Source organism: Triticum aestivum, chromosome 1D (genome assembly GCF_018294505.1).
Source record: "Triticum aestivum cultivar Chinese Spring chromosome 1D, IWGSC CS RefSeq v2.1, whole genome shotgun sequence".
NCBI classification, from domain to species: Eukaryota; Viridiplantae; Streptophyta; class Magnoliopsida; order Poales; family Poaceae; genus Triticum; species Triticum aestivum.
Genome location: NC_057796.1, coordinates 480217031 through 480233199, shown reverse-complemented (window position 1 = coordinate 480233199; position 16169 = coordinate 480217031). Strand labels below are relative to the sequence as shown.

Here is a 16169-nt window from a genome sequence, read left to right as displayed (position 1 = left end):
ACATCTGCCAAATAACCGCGGGCACGGCTCTCGAAAGTTTATACCCTGCAGGGGTGTCCCAACTTAGCCCATCACAAGCTCTCACGATCAACAAAGGATATTCCTTCTCCCGAGAAGACCCAATCAGACTCGGAATCCCGGTTACAAGACATTTCGACAATGGTAAAACAAGACCAGCAAGACCACCCGACTGTGCCGACAAATCCCGATAGGAGCTGCACATATCTCGTTCTCAGGGCACACCGGATGAGCACTCCGTACAACTAAAACCAGACCTCAAGTTTCCTCGAGGTGGCGCTGCAAAGGACTCTAGTTCGGACCAACACTCAGAGGAGCACTGGCCTGGGGGGGTAAATAAAGATGTCCCTCGGGCTCGCGAAAACCCAAGGCAAAGGCTTAGGTGAGGCAAATGTCAAATCAAGGTTGGGCCTTGCTGGAGAAGTTTTATTCAAAGCGCACTGTCAAGGGGGTCCCATAACTCCAACCGCGTAAGGAACGCAAAATCAAGGAACATAACACCGGTATGACGGAAACTAGGGCGGCAAGAGTGGAACAAAACACCAGGCAAAAGGCCGAGCCTTCCACCCTTTACCAAGTATATAGATGCATTAATTAAATAAGAGATATTGTGATATCCCAAAATCATCATGTTCCAACATGGAGCAATCTTCAACTTCACCTGCAACTAACAACGCTATAAGAGGGGCTGAGCAAAAGCGTCAACATAGCCAAACAACGGTTTGCTAGGAAGGTGGGTTAGAGGCTTGACATGGCAATATGGGAGGCATGATATAACAAGTGGTAGGTAGCGCAACATAGCGATAGAGCGAACAACTAGCAAGCAAAGATAGAACTGATATCGAGGGTATGGTCATCTTGCCTGAAATCTAGCAAGGAAGAAGAACGAGTCCATGAAGAAGACAAACGGACGTAGTTGAACGGATCCTCACAAACGCGACGTTACCGGAACTAACAAGAAGAAGCAACACCGGAAAGGAGAAAACAACATGGTAAACCAACAAGCATAAACATGGCATGATGCACAATCAAGTATGATGCATGTCCGGTTTAAAGAGGCATGTCATGGCAAAATGCACAAACAATACTACAAATTAAGTGGAGCTCAATATGCAACGAGTTACATATTGACGAAACACCACATTCGCATTATTTAGTTCGCTCTCGTTTATGTACCCAACAATATTGAATGTTATTAAACATGGCAAGGGGTGAAGCATATGAAAACTATCTATCTACGCAAGTTTAAATGAGGCCGGAACAACAAACAACAATTCCGGAATATCCCCATGTGCATATTTGGAATTTACTACTATTCTTCCCTAAACCATATTTTAATGTTGTTAAACCATAGAACAAAGTGCACCAAGTTAATGTAGACATTTTTCCACCCCATTTACATATAAAGTTTATTAAATTCGGAGCTATGGTTATTTAGCTATGAAATAAATCATTTTAACATGCCATTTATGCAAAATTAAAAAAAAACAGCAAGTTTAAACATTTTAAACATGGCTGAGAGTTGGAAAAACTGAAACTAGATGAAATTCTAAGCACTTTTCATATTTGAAGTTTTTACATATGATGCATGGTTATTTAGTTATTAAAAGCATGAACAACAAGGATAATTACACAAATTCGCAGACGCTGAAACAAACATACGCGGTCCGAATTGCAGGATCCTGCAGCGGCCCACGAGGATTTGGCCCGAGTCACAGTGTGTGTGCAGAGCGAAAAACAGTGCAAAAAAATGGGGGCGCTTGGGGCTCGAACCCAGGAGCTCCAGCAGTTGGCGCGATGGGTTCACCGGTCAGGCTGGTTGTGTGTTTGTGAAAGTGAAGAGCATGACACTCTTAAATAGGTCGAAGGCCCGATCCTGGACCTCCATGGATGAACAGAGGACGCAGAACTCCAGTGGTTGCTCGCGGCTAGAAGCAGCGGCGGCTACGGGTAAAAACCAGTGGCGGGCATGCGGGTTTGGATGCTTGACCAGCTGCGGGATGGCCGCGTGCAGGCGGAGCAGTTGCAGGAGATTGGCTCGAGCACGAGCTTGAGCTCGTCCCAAGAATGGCGGCGAGGCAAGACGCAGCAGGGCCCCGGGCTCGCAGTCGAGCGCGGCCATGCGCATGTGCATGGAGGTGTGCCCGCGAAGGTGCAGCAAAGGGGCGGCGTGTGTGTAGAGGGCGCGCGGCGAGGAGAAGCAGGGCAAGCAGCAGCAGGACCTGTTCTAGCACGAGCATGGCTCGGCTCGGGCGATGGCCACGCGAGGCAATCGGCGAAGCTGCCGGGAGCGGTGGCGAGGTCGGGGCGACCAGGGAGTGGCACGACAAGGCGGCGTGTGCGAGAGAGGATTCAGAGCGGGGGCGAAGCGCGAGGAACCACGGCGACTACTGCAACTACACAACAAAATTCAGAACTCGTCGGAGCACCGAGAACACGAAGATGGCATGGATCTAGCGACGATTTCGGCGATCGAATCGCGATGTAAAAGAGCAGGATTGGAGTTGGGTATACCTAGTATACCTTTGAGATGAGGATGCGGCTGGGGACGCAGAATATCGACGGATAGGAGGCGAGGAACTCCGGTGGACTTGCTGTCCGTGAAGAACATGAAGCAGAGGACGAAGAGGATGTCGGGGAAGGCGTCCTCGGGCTCGGATCGGCGTCAGAACAGACTCGGGGAGGCGCTGCGGTGCTCTGGGTCGACTGTGGGGAGGCCGGCGATGCTCCTACTCCGGTGATGAGCTCTTGCTTGGGCCGGCCATGGTGGCTGCAGGGAGGAGATGGAGCGGGGAGGAGCTTCCCTCCTGGCTGGCGGCGGCGGAGGAAATCGAGAGGGAGAAGGGGAAACCCTAGGGCGTGGCTTCTGGATTAAAAAGGAGGGGAGAAGACGGCGCGACCTCGGCGTCCGTGAAGCTCACGGCGCGAGCGCGAGCGCTCTGTCTCTGGAACAGAGACGGCGACGCAATGGGGCAGGTGGCTGTGAACAGAGTTGGGCCAGGTGGGCTGCGATGGTTGGTTGGGCTGCGGGTGAGGGAAAAGGCCCAACGTGCGCTGCTGGGAGGCCCCTTCCATTTTCTTCTTTTCTGAAACTTTGAATCTCCAGGTTTAGAAAAAAGAAGGCCAGGGAGTTTCGAGAAGAATTAGGCTAAGAACAAAATATCCCTGGACACGAGGAATTATGCAGCATTTGAATAAAATGCTCTGGTAATTTTTAGAGACAGCAAATTCAAACAAGTTTGAAAATAATTCAAGCTTGAATAAATCCTTAGCCCAACCAAAACACTTCCAAAAGACTTAAAAACTGGAGGAGGTGGTCTTGGCATGGTGTAGGGAATATAGAAATATAGTGCACATTAATCTGGAGCGGAAAATGCCACCAGAGAAATAATTGAAAGAAAGGGAAAAAGAGAAGTTTGGATGGGATAGAAACTTGGGTGAACTTGATGAATTGTTGCTGGTATGTGCAAGGAACAAAAATGAGGCGGAGATAAGAATAAGAGGGGTTCACACAAGAACACACAATAAAACTTAAATATGCAAAACAAGGCATGATGATCATGATGCAATGCAATAGAATGACAAGAGGCACATCACCTCATGAAGCATAGAACAAAGCAAGAATGGTGCAATGCAATATAATATAAGATGAACATGATGCAAGAAGAAAAATATGGCAGTGGCACTCATCAAGATCATGGCAACAAACATATGAAACACACGACGACAACGAAACTAAATGGAAGGCATCTAGAGCGTCGGTCTTGGGTCATTTCACAAAAGGCCCCCCTGCCTGGGCAAGCCGCAGCGGCCACGTGGAGCGCCATCACCTACGGGCCTCAATGATACCTCTATTACCTTGATCCCAAAGGTACGGTACCCCCAATCGATTTCTCAATACCGCCCCATTGCGCAATGCTCTGTCCTTTATAAGATCGTAGGAAAGGCTATCACCAGTCGACTGAGGGGATGTATGGATGAGATGATCAGCGATGAACAGAGCGCATTTGTTCCAGGGCGACTGATTACTTACAATGTACTGGTGGCCTTCGAAAGTGTTCATACCATACGTCGACGAAAGAAAGGCAAAATCCATATATGTGCAGTAAAGTTGGACATGATGAAAGCGTACGATCGAGTGGAGTGGCACTACTTGGAGGCCATTCTGGAAAGATTGGGTTTCAGTACTGTTTTGGTCAGATTAATTATGAAATGCGTCACCTCGGTACACTTCCTTGTCAGGGTGAATGACGCGCTACAGCCCTACTTCACGCCCTCTAAGGGGCTCCGGCAAGGGGATCCCGCTTCACCCTACTTATTCCTGCTATGTGTAGAGGGTTTCTCGTCACTACTCAAATATTATGGAGGACATATTGATAGAGGGATTAGGGCGAGCATCCAATTACAATGACTTTTTAACCTTTCTCAATGCTAATTCTCAGAGTGCGGAAAGATTGAACGATATTGTTCCAGTTTATGGTGAAGCATTAGGGCAGAGTGTGAATAAAGATAAAAGTGATGTTTTCTTCAGCCCAAACACGCCCAGCTGCACGAGGCAAAGTATCAAAGGAACGCTAGGTGTTATGGTCGAAGCGTTCATCGACAGGTACCTTGGCCTACCTATTGTTGTTGGCCGGATCATGAGTGGTACATTCGAGCATATGTTGGGGAACGCAGTAATTTCAAAGAAATTCCTACGATCACGCAAGATCTATGTGATGCATAGCAACGAGCGGGGAGAGTGTGTCCACGTACCCTCGTAGACCAAAAGTGGAAGCGTTTTATCAATGCGGTTGATGTAGTCATATGTCTTCACGATCCGACCGATCCAATTACTAAACGCACGGGACCTCCGAGTTCAGCACACGTTCAGCTCGATGACGTCCCTCGTACTCTTGATCCAGTTGAGGCCGAGGGAGAGTTCCGTCAGCACGACGGCGTGGTGACAGTGATGATAAAGTTACCGACGCAGGGCTTCGCGTAAGCACTACGACGATATGACCGTGGTGTGTAACTGTGGAGGGAGGAGGAGGCCGGCCCTCCTAGGGCGCGCCCAAAGTGTGGAGGCCTACTAGGACTCCCTAGTCCTAGTAGGATTCCACCTCCCACATGGAATAGGAAAAGGGGAAGGGAGAAGGAGAAGGAAGGAAGGGGGCGCCCCCTTTCCCTAGTCCAATTCGGACCAGTCCATGGGGAAGGGGCGCGGCCACCCTTGAGGTATTTCTCTCCTTTCCCGTATGGCCCATTAAGGCCCAATACGAATTCCCATAACTCTCTGGTACTCCGAAAAATACCCGGATCACTCGGAACCTTTCCGATGTCCAAATATAGCCTTCCAATATATCGATCTTTACATCTCAACCATTTCGAGACTCCTCGTCATGTCCATGATCTCATCCGGGACTCCGAACTATCTTCGGTCATCAAATCACATAACTCTTTAATACAAATCGTCATCAAACGTTAAGCGTGCGGACCCTACGGATTCGAGAACTATGTAGACATGACCGAGACACATCTCGAGTCAATAACCAATAGCGGAACCTGGATGCTCATATTGGCTCCCACATATTCTACGAAGATCTTTATCGGTCAAACCGCATAACAACATACAGTGTTCCCTTTGTCATCGGTATGTTACTTGCCCGAGATTCGATCGTCGGTATCTCAATACCTAGTTCAATGTCGTTACCGGCAAGTCTCTTTACTCGTTCCGTAATACCTCATCCCGCAACTAACTCATTAGTCACATTCCTTGCAAGGCTTATAGTGATGTGCATTACCGAGAGGGCCCAGAGATACCTCTCCGACAATCGGGGTGACAAATCCTAATCTCGATCTATCCTAACTCAACAAGTACCATCGGGGACACTTGTAGAGCACCTTTGTGATCACCCAGTTACGTTGTGACGTTTGGTAGCACACAAAGTGTTCCCCCGATATTCGGGAGTTGCATAATCTCATAGTCATAGGAACATGTATAAGTTATGAAGAAAGCAATAGCAACAAACTAAACGATCATAGTGCTAAGCTAACGGATGGGTCATGTCAATCACATCATTCTCTAATGATGTGATCCCGTTCATCAAATGATAACTCATGTCAATGGCTAGGAAACTTAACCATCTTTGATCAATGAGCTAGTCAAGTAGAGGCATACTAGTGACACTCTGTTTGTCTATGTATTCACACATGTACTAAGTTTCTGGTTAATAGAATTCTAGCATGAATAATAATCATTTATCATGAAATAAGGAAATAAATAATAACTTTATTATTGCCTCTAGGGCATATTTCCTTCAGTCTCCCACTTGCACTAGAGTCAGTAATCAAGTTCACATCGCCATGTGATTTAACACCAATAGTTCACATACCCATGTGACTAACACCCATAGTTCACATTGTCATGTGACCAATACCCAAAGGGTTTACTAGAGTCAATAACATAGTTCACATCGCTATGTGATTAACACCCATAGAGTACTAAGGTGTGATCATGTTTTGCGTGTGAGAGAAGTTTAGTCAACGGGTCTGCCACATTCAGAGCCGTATGTTTTGCAAATATTCTATGTCTACAATGCTTTGCACGGAGCTACTCTAGCTAAATGCTTCCACTTTCAATATCTATCCAGATCGAGACTCAGAGTCATCTAGATCGGTGTCAAAGCTTGCATCGACGTAACTCTTTACGACGAACTCTTTATCACCTCCATAACCGAGAAATATTTCCTTAGTCCTCTAAGGATAATTTTGACCGTTGTCCAGTGATCTACTCCTAGATCAAAATTGTACTCCCTTGTCAAACTCAGGGCGGGGTATACAATAGGTCTGGCATACAGCATGGCATACTTTATAGAACCTAAGACTAAGGCATAGGAAATGACTTTTCATTCTCTTTCTATTTTCTGTCGTGGTCGGTTTTTGAGTCTTTACTCAATTTCACACCTTGCAACACAGGCAAGAACTCCTTATTTGACTATTCCATTTTGAACTACTTCAAAATCTTGTCAAGGTATGTACTCATTGAAAAAACTTATCAAGCGTCTTGATCTATCTCTGTAGATCAAGATGCTCAATATGTAAGCAGCTTCACCGAGGTCTTTCTTTGAAAAACTCTTTTCAAACACTCATTTATGCTTTCTAAGAAATTCTACATCATTTCCGATCAACAATATGTCACTCACATATACTTATCAGAAAGGTTGTAGTGCTCCCACTCACTTTCTTGTAAATACAGGCTTCACCGCAAGTCTGTATAAAACTATATGCTTTGATTAACTCATCAAAGCGTATATTCCAACTCCGAGATGCTTGCACCAGTCCATAGATGGATCACTGGAGCTTGCACACTTTGTTAGCACCTTTAGGATTGAAAAAACCTTCTTGTTGTATCATATACAACTCTTCTTTAAGAAATCCATTAAGGAATGCACTTTTGACATCCATTTGCCAGATTTCATCAAATGTGGCAATTGCTAACATGATTCGGACAGACTTAAGCATCACTACGAGTGAGAAAATATCATCGTAGTCAACACCTTGAACTTGTCGAAAACCTTTTGGCGACAATTCGAGCTTTGTAGATAGTAACACTTCTTGAAGATCCATTTATTCTCAATGGCTTGCCGATCATCGGGCAAGTCAACGAAAGTCCATACTTTGTTCTCATACATGGATCCCATCTTAGATTACATGGCCTTAAACCATTTTCTGGAATCTGGGCTCATCATCGCTTCCTCATAGTTTGTAGGTTCGTCATGGTCAAGTAACATGACCTCCAGAACAGGATTACTGTACCAGTCTGGTGCGAACCGTACTCTGGTTGACCTACAAGGTTCGGTAGTAACTTGATCTGAAGTTTCATGATCATCATCATTAATCTTCCTCACTAATTGGTGTAGGCATCATTGGAACTGATTTCTGTGATGAATATTTTCCAATTCGGGAGAAGGTACAATTACCTCATCAAGTTCTACTTTCCTCCCACTCACTTCTTTCGAGAGAAACTCCTTCTCTAGAAAGGATCCATTCTTAGCAACAAAGATCTTGCCTTTGGATCTGTGATAGAAGGTGTACCCAATAGTTTCTTTTTGGGTATCCTATGAAGATTTACTTCTCCGATTTGGGTTCGAGCTTATCATGTTGAAACTTTTTCACATAAGCATCGCAGTCCCAAACTTTAAGAAACGACAGCTTGGGTTTCTCGCCAAAGCACAGTTCATACGGTGTCATCTCCACAGATTTAGATGGTGCCCTATTTAACGTGAACGTAGTTGTCTCTAATGCATAACCCCAAAACGATAGTGGTAGATCGGTAAGAGACATCATATATCGCACCATATCTAATAAAGTACGGTTACGACATTCGGACACACCATTACACTGTGGTGTTCCAGGTAGCGTGAGTAGTGAAACTATTTCACATTGTTTTAACTGAAGGCCAAACTCGTAACTCAAATATTTTACCTCTGCGATCATATCGTAGAAACTTTTATTTTCTTGTTACGATGATTCTCCACTTCACTCTGAAATTCTTTGAACTTTTCAAATGTTTCAGACTTGTGTTTCATCAAGTAGTTATACCCATATCTGCTCAAATCATATGTGAAGGTCAGAAAATAATGATACTTGTCGCGAGCCTTAACACTCATTGGACTGTATACATCAGTATGTATTATTTCCAATAAGTTAGTAGCTTGCTCCGTTGTTCCGAAGAACGGCGTTCTAGTCATCTTGCCCATGAGGCATGGTTCGCAAGCATCAAAATGATTCATTAATCCAGTGATTCCAAAAATCCATCAGCATGGAGTTTCTTCATGTGCTTTACATCAATATGACCTAAACGGCAGTGCCACAAATATGTTGCACTATCATTATTAACTTTGAATCTTTTGGCATCAATATTATGAATATGTGTATCACACGATCGAGATTCAATAAACCATTCACATTGGGTGTATGACCATAGAAGGTTTTATTCAAATAAACAAAACAACAATTATTCTCTGACTTAAATGAATAACAGTATTTGCAATAAACATGATCTAATCATATTCATGCTCAACGCAAGCACCATAACATTTATTTAGGTTCAACACTAATCCCGAAGATAGAGGGAGTGTGCCATGGTGATCATATCAATCTGGGAAACACTTCCAACAAACATCGTCACCTTGCGCTTAACTAGTCTCTATTATTCTCCAACTCCTGTTTCAAGTTACTAATCATAGCAACTGAAGCGGTATCAAATATCGAGGGGTTGCTTATGAGCACTAGTAAAGTACACATCAATAATCTGTATATCAAATATACCTTTGTTCACTTTGCCATCCTTCTTATCCGCCAAATACTTGGGGCGGTTCTGCTTCCAGTTACCAGTCCCTTTGCAGTAGAAGCACTTAGTCTCAGGCTTAGGTCTAGACTTGGGCTTCTTCACTTGAGGAGCAACTTTCTTGCCATTCTTCTTGAAGTTCCCCTTCTTCCCTTTGCCCTTTTCTTGAAACTAGTGGTCTTGTCAACCATCAACACTTGATGCTTTTCTTGATTTCTACCTTCGTTGATTTCAGCATCACGAAGAGCCTGGGAATCGTTTTTGTTATCCCTTGCATATTATAGTTCATCACGAAGTTCTAGTAACTTGGTGATAGTGACTAGAGAAATCTGTCAATCACTATCTTATCTGGAAGATTAACTCCCACTTGATTCAAGTGATTGTAGTACTCAGACATTCCGAGCACATGCTCACTAGCCGAGCTATTCTCCTCCATCTTGTAGGCAAAGTACTTGTCAAAGGTCTCATACCTTTCGACATGGGCATGAGTCTGAAATACTAATTTTAACTCTTGGAACATCTCATATGCTCCGTGGCGTTCAAAACGTCTTTGAAGCCCCGATTCTAACCCGTAAAGCATGGTGCACTAAACTATCAAGTAGTCATCATACTGAGCTTGTCAAACGTTCATAACGTCTGCATCCGCTCCTGCAATAGGTCTGTCACCTAGCGGTGCATCAAGGACATAATTCTTCTGTGCAGCAATGAGGATAATCCTTAGATCACGGATCCAATCCGCATCATTGCTACTAACATCTTTCAACTTAGTTTTCTCTAGGAACATATAAAAAATAAACGGGAAGCTACATCGCGAGCTATTGATCTACAACATAGATATGCTAATACTATCAGTACTAAGTTCATGATAAATTAAAGTTCAATTAATCATATTACTTAAGAACTCCCACTTAGATAGACATCCCTCTAATCATCTAAGTGATCACGTGATCCAAATCAACTAAACCATGTCCGATCATCACGTGAGATGGAGTAGTTTTTAATGGTGAACATCACTATGTTGATCATATCTACTATATGATTCACGCTCGACCTTTCGGTCTCAGTGTTCCGAGGCCATATCTGCATATGCTAGGCTCGTCAAGTTTAACCCGAGTATTCTGCGTGTGCAAAACTGGCTTGCACCCGTTGTATGTGAGCGTAGAGCTTATCACACCCGATCATCACGTGGTGTCTCAGCACGAAGAACTGTCGCAACGGTGCATACTCAGGGAGAACACTTATACCTTGCAATTTAGTGAGGGATCGTCTTATAATGCTACCGTCGAGCTAAGAAAAATAAGATGCATAAAGGATAAACATCACATGCAATCAATATAAGTGATATGACATGGCCATCATCATCTTGTGCCTTTGATCTCCATCTCCAAAGCACCGTCATGATCACCAACGTCACCGGCGCGACACCTTGATCTCCATCGTAGCATTGTTGTCGTCTCGCCAACTATTGCTTCTATGACTATCGCTACCGCTTAGTGATAAAGTAAAAAGAATTACAAGGCGATTGCATTGCATACAATAAAGCGACAACCATATGGCTCCTGCCAGTTGCTGATAACTCTGTAACAAAACAAGATCATCTCATACAATAAACTTTAGCATCATGTCTTGACCATATCACATCACAACATGCCCGGCAAAAACAAGTTAGACGTCCTCTACTTTGTTGTTGCAAGTTTTACGTGGCTGCTACGGGCTGAGCAAGAACCGTTCTTACCTACGCATCAAAACCACAATGATTTTTCGTCAAGTATGTGCTGTTTTAACCTTCAAAAAGGGACCGGGCATAGCCACACTCGATTCAACTAAAGTTGGAGAAACTGACACCCGCCAGCCACCTGTGTGCAAAGCACGTCGGTAGAACCAGTCTCGCGTAAGCGTAATATCGGTCCGGGCCGCTTCACCCAACAATACCGCCGAATCAAAGTATGACATGCTGGTAAGCAGTATGATTATTATCGCCCATAACTCATTTGTGTTCTACTCGTGCATATAACATCTACGCATAAACCTGGCTCGGATGCCACTGTTGGGGAACGCAGTAATTTCAAAAAAATTCCTACGATCAGGCACGATCTATCTGATGCATAGCAACGAGCGGGGAGAGTGTGTCCACGTACCCTCGTAGACCGAAAGCGGAAGCGTTTTATCAACGCGGTTGATATAGTCGTACGTCTTCACGATCCGAACGATCCAAGTACCTAACGCACGGCACCTCCGAGTTCAGCACACGTTCAGCTAGATGACGTCCCTCGTACCGTTGATCCAGTTGAGGCCGAGGGAGAGTTCCGTCAGCATGACGGCGTGGTGACGGTGATGATAAAGTTACCGACGCAGGGCTTCGCCTAAGCACTACGACGATATGACCGAGGTGTGTAACTGTGGAGGGGGGCAACGCACACAGCTAAGAAATCAACTTGTGTGTCTATGGGGTTGCCCCCTGGCCACGTATATAAAGGATGGAGGGAGGAGGAGGCCGGCCCTCATAGGGCGCGCCCAAAATGGGGAGTCCTACTAGGACTCCCTAGTCCTGATAGGATTCCACCTCCCACATGGAATAGGAAAAAGGGGAAGGGAGAAGGAGAAGGAAGGAAGGGGGCGCCCCCTTTCCCTAGTCCAATTCGGACCAGTCCATGGGGAAGGGGCGCGGCCACCCTTGAGGTCTTTCTCTCCTTTCCCGTATGGCCCATTAAGGCCCAATGCGAATTCCCGTAACTCTTCAGTACTCCGAAAAATAGCCGAATCACTCGGAACCTTTCCGATGTCCGAATATAGCCTTCCAATATATCGATCTTTACGTCTCAACCATTTCGAGACTCCTCGTCATGTCCATGATCTCATTTGGGACTCCGAACTATCTTCGGTCATCAAATCACATAACTCTTTAATACAAATCATCATCAAACGTTAAGCGTGCGGACCCTACGGGTTCGAGAACTATGTAGACATGACCGAAACACATCTCGAGTCAATAACCAATAGCGGAACCTGGATGCTCATATTGGCTCTCACATATTCTACGAAGATCTTTACCGGTCAAACCGCATAACAACATACGTTGTTCCCTTTGTCATCGGTATGTTACTTGCCCGAGATTCGATCGTCGGTATCTCACTACCTAATTCAATCTCGTTACCGGCAAGTCTCTTTACTCGTTCTGTAATACATCATCCCGCAACTAACTCATTAGTCACATTGCTTGCAAGGCTTATAGTGATGTGCATTACCGAGAGGGCCTAGAGATACCTCTCCGACAATCGGAGTGACAAATCCTAATCTCGATCTATCCTAACTCAACAAGTACCATCGGAAACACTTGTAGAGCACCTTTATGATCACCCAGTTATGTTGTGACGTTTGGTAGCACACAAAGTGTTCCTCAGATATTCGGGAGTTGCATAATCTCATAGTCATAGGAACATGTATAAGTTATGAAGAAAGCAATATCAACAAAGTAAACAATCATAGTGCTAAGCTAACGGATGGGTCATGTCAATCACATCATTCTCTAATAATGTGATCCCGTTCATCAAATGACAACTCATGTCAATGGCTAGGAAACTGAACCATCTTTGATCAACGAGCTAGTCAAGTAGAGGCATACTAGTGACACTTTGTTTGTCTATGTATTCACACATGTACTAAGTTTCCGGTTAATACAATTCTAGCATGAATAATAAATATTTATCATGAAATAAGGAAATAAATAATAACTTTATTATTGCCTCTAGGGCATATTTCCTTCAGCATATTGGCGAGCGGTCGAGAAGCAAGATGCAGGAATGGTCAGAGAGGCTCTTTGCATGCGCTGGGAGAGAAGTCCTACTGAAAACAATTATCCAGGCGATCCCTACGTACAACATGAGTTGCTTCCTGCTGGCAAAAAAGGTTTGCACAAATTTGACGTCTAGCATAGCCAGATATTGGTGGAGTAGCTCTATTGACAAGAGGTCGCTTCATTGGATATCTTGGAAAGAGCTCACCAAACCTAAATGCCAAGGAGGCATGGGTTTCCGTGATCTCCATATGTTTAACCTAGCTCTTCTCGGCAAACGTAGGTGGCGTTTCGTGACAAATCCGTCTTCACTTTGTACCAGAGTTATGAAGGGCATGTATTTTCCCGATTCGGAGTTCCTTCAAGCTGCTGTACCCAAGTCCGCATCAGCAACTTGGCGGGCTATCATCAAAGGACGGGAAGCCCTGCTTGCGGGAATCGTGATGCGAGTTGGCGATGGCACTTCTATTAATGCATGGACTGATAAGTGGATCCCAACAACACATACAAGAACTCTATTGCTAACACCGATGGTTCCTACCATCTCACTACTTAGCGATCTCATTGATTCTGAAAACTGGTCCTAGAAGCAAGACTTAGTTCGACAGAATTTTATCGCACCGGATGCAGAGGCTATACTTAATATTCCTCTACGACGCGGCGGGGGCAAAGATACATTGGCATGGGCACATGAGAGGACAGGCAACTACACTGTTAAGTCAGCGTACCGAGCTCTAGTGATTCAAAAAGAGCATCAACCTCGAGAAGAAGGGCGGGTTACGGAAGCTTCAGCTAATAAACAACAGTTGTGAAAGCGTTGTGGTCTCTCAAAGTCCTACCAAAAGTGCGAGTGTTCTGGTGGAGGGTACTCCGTGGTACTCCGCCGGACGAATGCATGCTCAAGTATCGACATATCCGAGATACAAGTCTATGCAAGCTTTGTCAGGCACATGACGAAGACTTACATCATGCACTCATTCACCGCTCACACGCCCGAGGATTTTGGGAGGAAGCGCGCTAGCTCCTGGATATTAAACTTCCCCGGCTCCACCCATCAACTTGGGGCTTTGACATTTTATGTGAGCTAAGGTTCTCAACGAGAGAACGATCAACGATCATCACTGTGATGTGGTCCATTTGGACTTCCTGCAATCGGTGGACACATGATGGAGACAAATTGGATCTGGCCAACTCGGTGCGGCTCACTCGAGAAGCTCTGGCCTTGCTGGATATCCCCTTGCAACATGCGACCGTTCTTCCAGGTCATGGTTGGCGCCCTCTAGAACCAGGCCAGATCAAGATTAATACCGATGTAGCGGCCGTCTATCACAAGGGGAGAAGTGGAGCTGGTGGCGTGGCACGGTCACCTACGGCTCTGCTGGGTGTTTGGTGCAAACTGCACCCTGGAGTTACTGACCCCATGATCGCAGAAGCCCTAGCAGTTCGTGACGGTGTCATCTTCGCAAATCTCAAAGGGTTCTTGCATGTGGTGGTGCAAACCGACAGCTTGGAGGTGGTTAACCTCTGGAACACTCGCCGCAACAGTCGTTCAGTTGTGGCACCAATTCTCTTAGAAATTGATGAGTTTTCTGCTAGTTTTCATTCTTTTGTAATTCAGCATGTAAGTAGATCTGCTAATGGTTCAGTTCACCCGTGTGCAAAACGTGCGTGCACAGTGACTGCTACCGAAAGCTGGCTTAGGGAAACTCCGCTGTCGCTCCACCTCGACGGCCACTGGCAGCTGCCGCACGTGCAGAGCTCCTGCGGCGAGCGCTTCGACGGCGCCGACACGCTGGTCAGCCCCTTCTCCATGTCCAGTTGTCCACCACCATCCTGCTCCCCGGCCTCTCCAACGCATACGCCCCCAACGTGCCTCTCCTTGTCGTGAACGAACAGCCAATGCCGAACATGCTGAAGCTCGTGGTGTGCTCCCACGACCTCGTCGCCGCGATCGTCGATGATAACGAGGCATGGACGTATATATAGCAAGCTTGGCTTGTGCTGGCCAGGGGCGTCCTCGTGGCGGTCGACCACACCCGACGAGCTTCGCCACCTCCAAGACATTGTCTCATGCGAGGGAAAGCTCCACGCCCTCGACAGCTGGGACGGGCTCTTCTCCGTCTCCATCGGCACGGACAGGCGCACCAGCAATCCCACCATGTCACGGGTCGAGCACTTCATGGGTAGCTCCTGTGGGGTCCTCGACGACTCGCCGCGATACCTGCTAGAATCCAGCGGCACGTTGTTGTTGGTCTGCAGAGAGGATCCTGAGAACAAGGCGAAGCAGGCAGTGTTGGAGCGACTCTGCGGTTGTACTGTGGAATGGGCTGGAGCTGCAGATGAAGACAAAGTTTAAGGTGTTCGAGGCGGACTTGGCACGGTCACGATGGGCGAGTCTGAGGAGCGTGGGCGACGACCGGCTGCTGTTCGTCGGGCCATGGTGCTCCCGAGCGGTTCATGTTACCGCCGCCGGCGAGCAGGACCTCCTACACCGGGACCGTGTTTTCTTCACTACAACTTTTACAGTAGTTGGCATTTTTTGGAGCCGTTCGTTTGTCTCGATCTAACGGCGCATACATACGTAGTACTCGAAAGTACGCGGATGAAAGTACTCGAAAGTACTCAAAAATACTAATGACAAGGTAGGGACGTCTTTTAATCTAGGGGCATTTTAGTCCTAGGAAATATATGACAAGGTGGGGCTCTCTCGTCTAATGCAAAACCGCCTCCCCTCTTGTCCAATGCAAAACCGCCGCCCCTCTCGTCCAATGCAAAGCCGCCGCCGTGGTCCTTCCCCTCTTCCATCACCATTACAACCGCGGCCATCTCCTAGCCTTCTCCTCGTTCTTGCGACTGCAACTTTGGTCTTCTCATCTTCCACATCCACCCCCTCTTCCATCCACTCAAGAACCTCGATGGAGCAGCAGATCGAGCAGATCGCCGGCGACGAGAACGCCGACTTCATGGAGATCGCCAGCGGCGACCAGGTCAAGATGGCCAGGTTATTGGAGATCCGTTCTTGGTTTC

General features: G+C 46.2%; 1 pseudogene; it reads left to right on the top strand.

The window, feature by feature from the left end:
- Positions 1–1987: 1987 nt before the first annotated feature.
- LOC123161161 (uncharacterized) lies at positions 1988–15709 on the top strand (annotated as a pseudogene).
- Positions 15710–16169: the final 460 nt, after the last annotated feature.